Source organism: Aquarana catesbeiana, linkage group LG04, assembly GCF_042186555.1.
Source record: "Aquarana catesbeiana isolate 2022-GZ linkage group LG04, ASM4218655v1, whole genome shotgun sequence".
NCBI classification, from domain to species: Eukaryota; Metazoa; Chordata; class Amphibia; order Anura; family Ranidae; genus Aquarana; species Aquarana catesbeiana.
This window is the reverse complement of record NC_133327.1, coordinates 546,570,556-546,577,010: the sequence shown is the minus strand read 5'-3', so window position 1 is coordinate 546,577,010 and position 6,455 is coordinate 546,570,556.

The window sequence follows — 6,455 nt, the reverse complement described above, 5'->3', positions numbered from 1 at the left end:
CTTATTTGCTAAATTCTATAAAAGAAACTAAGAAAAATGCATTTTTTCAAACTTTGCGGTCTTTTTTCATTTGTAGCGTAAAAAATAAAAACATCAGTGGTGATTAAATACCACCAAAAGAAAGCTCTATTTGTATGAAAAAAATGATAAAAATTTAATTTGGGAACAGTATTGCATGACTGAGTAATTCTCATTTAAAGTGTGAGAGATCTGTATTGAGGTGGTTAATACATGCTAAAAATCCGATGGCCTTGCTTGCTGCAGCTTGGCATTACAAGCTATTGTTGAGTCTGCCATCTACTAGGACCCTGGATCCTTTTCCATCTTTGATTCCCCCAGAGGTTCTCCCCCTAGTGTGTAACTTACATTCGTATTTTTAGCCCCAACGTGTATTACTTTACATTTTCCTACATTAAACCTCGTCGTAATTGCCAACAGATCTCAATTCGGAAAATAAGTGTTTATGGGGTACCGTATCAAATGCTTTGGCAACATTCACGGGCCTTCCTCTATCCAGGTTAAAACTCATTTACTCAAAAAATGGTAACACGTTGGTCTGGTAATAATTCCTTCATACATCCAAGCTGGTTACTACTAATGATACTACTTTCATCAGCATATTCCTGGATAAATCCCTTATCATCCCCTCCAATAGCCTACATACTGTTGATGTTAGGCTGACTTACCTGTGGGTTCCAGGTAGGTATCCCAGCCCTTTTGTGAATATTGGCTTCACATTGTCTTTTTGTCAATCAGCTAGAACCATTCTGGTCAGTTGATGAATGAACAACTAATTTTGAAAACTTTACATCCCATAAAGAAAACTAAACTTTGAAAAAACTACTTGAAGGTAGATTTTTTTTTTTCTTTTTTGTTTTTTGACAGATGCCTGGAGTTTAGCCATGTGCTGCAGGATAATGTAAGTCCAGTGTGCAGGTACAGTAGTTTAACCACTTGACAACCGCCTCACGCTGATATACATCAGCAGAATGATAGGAAAAGGGGGAAGGCAGTTTCTTGCCACCCCTTTTCCTCATGGGAGAGCGGTGGGAATGGCAGTTTCAAGTTCCCCCTGGGAGCCTGCTGCTCTCAGGGGAAACACAGGTGGCTCACATGGCTCAGAGAGGGGTACAGGTGACCTCTCATGAGTCATAGGTAAAAGCCCGGGAAAATCTGGTTTGAACTGGATGGAGTTAGGCTAGTTAGGGATATAAAAAGGGGTTCCGTAGCTAGCGGGCTCATTCGCCTCACAAGAGGAGCTGTGGTGTTCTCCCTGGGGGTTATCTCCCTGAACAAACAGCGTCTTCTGAGGCCAGAAGATGAGTCTCCTGCGGCGGCTAATCGAGCGAGCTGGTGAGGACGGCAGAGAAGCCTGGATTTGCCAGTGCTTAGACCTACCTTGCTCTTCGAGTCAAGAGGCTCCGGTGGGAGCCGCAACATTCAGCGCTGGAGCCGAGTTTGTGTCAGCTGCGGAAGAGCGACTAGAAGAAGGAGTCCGGGAGCCCGCACAGCACCAGGGAGAAGTTCGGCAAGAGAACGAAGAGGAAGATCCAGGGCGGCGCCGAAGAGGAGGCACCACCCCCTTGAGTGAGTCCGCGAAGAGACGGCGCATCCCTCTCCGTGGATACTCCCCCTCTCCGCCGCGCTCTGCTGCTGCAAAAAGAGCTGGTCCTTCTCAGGATCGTGGCAGAGGAGCGTCGGGGGGAGTGTCGAATAACAGACACAGGCAAGCCCAGCGAAAAGATGAAGCGTCGAGAGGCAATCCGGTGGGCGTGTCAAGAGGCGGATCCGAAGGTGGGACAATCAGCGGCATCGAATCGAGGGATCAGGCTTCTACACAGCAAGCACAGCCATCGCCATGGCAACAGACAGTGGTAGCAGCAAGCGAAGCAGGGCCTTCACATAGGCCTGCTTCAGTATCTCCGGCGAATGATTCGACGGATGTTATTCCTTATCAGCAAGGTATGAGTGAGCCATCACCTAACCTTTTGTTATCCAATATAGCTGAAATGTTATCTAATTTAGCAAAGGAATTGCATTATGTTAAAAATAACACGCAGCCTGAAAGAGCTGGTGCTATAATAAATAATGATCTGTCAGCTGTGGGTGTTTGGTCGCCATCTAGTGGTACATCTGCTAATGGCGATCAAAATCCTATAATTAATACAGATATAGGTTTTTCCTCGTATCAGTCTGCTAAATCACAGAATTTGCCTGAAACGTGTTTAAAAGAGTCTATGTCATGCGAGGTTACTCCTTTGGGTTATCATTTGTCAAATCTAACTAAAGAAAAAATTTGGCGGGGGAATTTATTGACATTTTGTCTTTACATCCATCCGCAAAAGACTTTATTGGAAAAACAGATAAAAGAGAGGACGAAAATGATAGACGTAGACCTATACAAAAATCTTTTAATAATTGGTTACAGGCCTTTTGTATTTTTTTGGGAGTTTTATGTGAAAAATCTCCCGAAAAAAGTACTGGTTTATTCCAACACCTGGATATCATTATCGAAGCTTTCAGAAATTTTGGTGGAAATTCATGGTATAATTACGATGAAGCATTTCGTCAAAAATTATCTGTTCACCCCAATTTAAAATGGAGAGTTAAGGACGTAGGCCTTTGGCTGAATCTTTTTCTGCCCCAAAGATCTTCATATCCTAAGCACAAATCACAAATACTCAAATGTCAAGCAATTCCGGTTTTAGAAAAGGAATATGTTTCAACTTTAATGACAGCCAGTGTAGATGGCCAAATTCATGCAAATACAGACATGTGTGTGCTTTCTGCGCCGGTACCCATTCAGTATCAAAATGTTTTAAAAAAATGTCAGCAGCAAATCAACAGTCAGGGAGTTTTCCAAAAAGCGTCAACACCAGTGATGCTTCCAAATATGCTCCCATGGCTCAAAATGTATCCAGATCAGTTTAAGGCCCAACTTCTCATTGAAGGCTTTAGGGATGGGTTTTATTACCTGTATTTTCGGGTCATGGTTGCAGCCTAGTTAATAATTTAAAATCAGTAGATGAATTTCCCAACATAGTATTGTCAAAAATTAATACGGAAATTCGAGAAGGTAGAGTAGAAGGTCCTTTTAGTTCCCCTCCTTTTAAAGATTTTAGAATCTCTCCATTAGGCATTGTTCCAAAAAAAGAAAAGAATTCATTTAGATTAATTCACCATCTATCATTCCCCAAAGGTAATTCCCTCAATGATCAAATCTTATGCTTCTTTTGAGGATGCCCTTAAGAAGCTTAGATGTATGGGAAAGGGGGCTATGATGACAAAAGCGGATGTTAAATCAGCTTTTCGTCTTCTCCCGATTAACTCTTTATATTTCAATTCCCTAGGTTTTTTCTTTAATGGTAAATTTTATTTTGATAAATATCTGCCAATGGGTTGCTCTCTGTCTTGTTTTTATTTCGAATCTTTTTCTTCTTTTATAGAGTGGGTAGTTTCGTTTATATCTAGTTCAGAGTTTTTGATTCATTATTTAGACTATTTTTTATTTTTAGGCCCCCCTAGTTCTCCTGATTGTTGCATTTTATTAAATAACTTTTTCAAATATGTAGTCATTTTGGTATCCCTTTGGCAAAAGACAAAACGATTTGGCCTTCAACCTGTTTGGAGTTTTTAGGTATAGTTATTGATACAAATTTAATGGAATTTAGACTTCCTGACTCTAAAGTTGAAAAGCTTAGAACGTTACTGTTAAGTTTAATTAGAAAAAAGAAAGTATGTTTAAGGGAGATGCAGTCTCTTTTAGGTCTGTTAGCATTTGCTACCAGAATTATGCCGATGGGTAAAATTTTTTCCAGAAGACTTTATATTTCAATCTCTGGTTTGAAATGTCCATTTTCCCATATCCGGTTATCTCATGATATGAAAGAAGACCTAATAGTTTGGCTGCAGTTCCTTTATCACTTCAATGGTAGAGCTATGTGGCAGGAGGAATTCATTTTAGATAAAAATTTCTTGTTATTTACGGATGCCGCAGGATCAGTTGGTTTTGCTGCTATTTGGCGGAAGCATTGGTGCGCGGGACATTGGAATCCAACTTGGCAAGTAAAAGGATATTTAAAAAACATAGTTCTATTGGAATTATTTCCCATTATTGTAGCCATCAAAATTTGGGGATCCTTTTTCAGAAATAAGAGGATTTTAATAAGAACAGATAATAAGGGAGTTATGTATGCCATCAACTGCTTAACATCAAAATCTCCTCCAGTTATCATTCTTTTAAGGCATATGATTTTTAAATGTTTAAGCCTTAACATTTGGATGAAAGCTGTTCATGTACCAGGTAAGGACAATGATTTGGCAGATGCATTATCTCACCTACAGATGGATCGTTTCTTCCAGTTATTCCCGGAGGTGGACCGAGTGGGACTGTCATGTCCACCCAATTTATGGGACCTGGTTTGAGGCCCATATCTGAGTACATCATTAATTCAGTAGCACCTTCGACTTGGGCTGGGTATCAATCGGCCTGGTTTCTTTATTTAAAATTTTTAAATTTGATTCATGAACCATTGGGTTCTTTTTCTGAAAGTTTAATTTTACAATTTCTTAGTTTCCTATTTGCCCAACGTTACTCTTGGTCTTATGTGCAAAAGACCTTATCTGGTATTTCTTTTTTCTTGAAAATTAATAATATGCCGTCATGCATGCAATATTTTTTGGTTAAGCAGGCGTTAAAAGGTTATAAGAGAGATAATTTTAGGAGTGATTCACGCAAACCGATTACCCCGAAAGTCTTGGAGCGAACTTTGCTCAGTTACGGGAAAAGTTTGTTTTTCGGCATTTGAATCCAAGTTATTTCAAGCTGTTTTTTCAATCATATTTTTTGCCGCGCTTAGAGTGTCTGAGCTGGTCTCTATACAAACTTCAGATATTCTTATTTTTAAAAATTTGATTAGGATATTAATCAATAAATCGAAAACGGACCAATTGGGCAGGGGTTCTTGGATACAGTTAGAGAATTGTGTGAGTTGGCACATTTGTCCAGTTTTCTTAGTTAATCAATATACTTTAGTTAGGCCGGCAGGGGGTAAGAAATTTTTCATACATGAATCGGGTTTACTCCTTACTAAATATCAGTTCATATGTGTTTTAAAGAAATGTTTAAAAGTTTTGAATTTAGATCAGGATCAGCTCACATCTCATTCGTTTAGGATTGGAGCTGCTACTGAAGCTGCAAGATTAGGACTAGATGTTAACTCAATAAAAAAGCTTGGTAGATGGAGATCGGATAGATATTTGTTATATATTCCTCCTAACAAAAATTTTTGATTTATTTCAGGTAAAATCTGCATTGTTTGGATTGTTGGACATTCATTCATCTACTGGGCACAGCACAGAGCGCAGCACAGAATTTATAGTGTTAATCTAGGTTTGGATTGAAGTAAGTTTAGGGTATTTTTGGAGTGGGAAAAGAGGTATGTTATGGTATGATTTAAATTTAGTGATGTCGCAACTTCTTCTTTATTTTCCCCCACCAGATGTTTTAATCATACATCTTGGGAGAAATGATATTGGCAAAAGAAAAACGTTGGATATTATATTTCAAATTAGGGACAACTTGCAAACAATTCAATTAACTTTTCCCAACACTAGGGTATTTTTTTCGGAGATTGTGCAAAGATGGGAGTGGCTTTCTCCTCCCTCTGGGCGCCCCTTTGAAAAAAATCAGAAAAAGGGTTAATAGGGCAGTGTCGAAACTCCTGTCCAACCTAGGCATTTTATCTTTTAGGCACACGGAACTGGAGGGTGGTATCAAAAGTCTTTATAGGTCAGACGGAGTGCATTTATCTGAAATAGGTTTGGACATTTTTAACACAGACTTGAGCACCTGTGTGGAGATGGCCGCGGGTTGGGTTTTGTGGTCAGGTGTTCTTAGGTCCACCTGCCTTTTGGGATTTGTGTTTTGCAGCCTGAGCCATAGTGGCTAGGTTAGATTAAAGCTTATTTATGATATTTGAAAGTATGAGTTAATTTATTTATAAGAAACGTTTGAAACCAATAATAAACAACCGTGGCCTTTTTTATCCAAAGCTTGTCTGCTGGTTTTTATTTACTTATTAGTTAAGTGTTAGACAATATTTCCCGCCTGCTATCCCATGGCACGTGCAGGCAAAATCACGTACCTGGTACGTGATTGCCTTCCCGCGGGCGGGGGGTCCTATCGGACCCCCCCGGTGCCTGAGGCAGTCGCCTTTGGTCTGGCAGCGATCAGAGATAAGGGAGAGGCCATCCAATCGTGGCCCCCCTTGCAATCGCTCCCAGCCAATGAGATGCTTCCCCTGCCTCTGTGTAGTACACAGAGGCAGAGGATGTGATGTCATCTCTCCTCGGCTCGGCAGTTTCTGTTCCGGCGCTGAGGAGAGAAGACTGAAATGTGAGTGCACAACACAACACACATCACAGTAGAACATGCCAGGCACACATAACACCCC